The 1,353-nt window shown below is 39.6% G+C and overlaps 1 pseudogene; it reads right to left on the minus strand.

The window, feature by feature from the left end:
- Positions 1–260: 260 nt before the first annotated feature.
- LOC118584904 lies at positions 261–358 on the minus strand (annotated as a pseudogene).
- Positions 359–1,353: the final 995 nt, after the last annotated feature.

Here is a 1,353-nt window from a genome sequence, read left to right on the forward strand (position 1 = left end):
TTTTTCAAGACAAGGTTTCTCTGTGTAGCTTTGCCCCTTTCCTGGAACTCACTCTGTAGTCCAGGCTGGCCTCGAACTCACAGAGATCCACCTGCCTCTGCCTCCCAAGTGCTGGGATTAAAAGTGTGTGCCACCACTGCCTGGCCCAAGTTACTAAATTTAAAAACAAAATTCACCGTGAATTTGGGATCAACTCTTTCTTGTAAGGACAGGGGATTATTAAGAATTTGGAGGACAGCTATTATTTAAAATTTATATACATTATATTTACATACCTTTTGAAAACTATGGATTGCACAGGGGCCATGCTAATCTTCTCTGTATCATTCCAATTTTAGTATATGTGCTGCTGAAGCAAGCCAATTGTAGAGAAAGAGGAGGGACTTAAGAGTGTGAATTGTTGAGACCAAGATTGGAAAAGCACAGGGACAAATAGCCAAACAAATGGAAGCACATGATTTATGAACCAAAGGCTGTGGAGCCCCCAGCTGGAGCAGACCCTCTGGATAAATAAGTGAGACAATTGAGTAGCTTGAACTGATTGGGAGGCACCCAAGCAGTGGAACCTGGACCTGTCCTTAGTGCATGAGCTGGCTGTTTGGAACCTTGGGCTTACGCAGGGACACTTTGCTCAGCCTAGAAGGAGGGGAATGGACCTGCCTGTACTGAATCCACCAGGTTTAAATGAATCCCCAGGGGAGTCTTAGCCCTGGAGGAGATGGGAATGGAGGGGAGGAGCTGGGGGGAAGATGGGGGCAGGGATGGAAAAGGGGAGGACAGGGGAACCCATGGCTGATGTGTAAAATTAAAACACAAATATAATAAATTTAAAATAAATCCAAACAAAATGAATGGTACAAAATAATAAAAACAGAGCAAAACCAGTGGGAAAAAAATAAAAATAAAAACTATGGATTGCTGATTCATATAGGTATGATGTCTTTATTTCCTTGAGGACTAAGAGGCATACAAATCTTACAAGGACTACCAAAATTCCTACTGAATAACAGCACAACATATAGGGTAAATATTCTCCTGTTGTGGGTTTATATAGGGCCAATAGTCTCCTGTTGTAACAAGAATTTCATGATAATTTAGTGGAATAAGATACATGACACTATTCACAAAATTACAAACAACAAACAAATGTATAAAAATTAAAACAAGTCTTGAGCACTCTCATTTTCTAACCTAGCTTTCAAATTTGGGAAAATACTCTAGACACTTCTCCTCTGTGAAGATGATTCAGTGAATTCTGACTTTATTAGTTCTATATTAACAGATCAATAAAGTCATCAAATATTGGAAGTATACACACTCTTAAGAGACTTCTTTGTATGAGTAATGCTTGAA

The sequence above is a fragment of the Onychomys torridus genome, chromosome 5 (assembly GCF_903995425.1).
Source record: "Onychomys torridus chromosome 5, mOncTor1.1, whole genome shotgun sequence".
In the NCBI taxonomy this organism is placed as follows: Eukaryota; Metazoa; Chordata; class Mammalia; order Rodentia; family Cricetidae; genus Onychomys; species Onychomys torridus.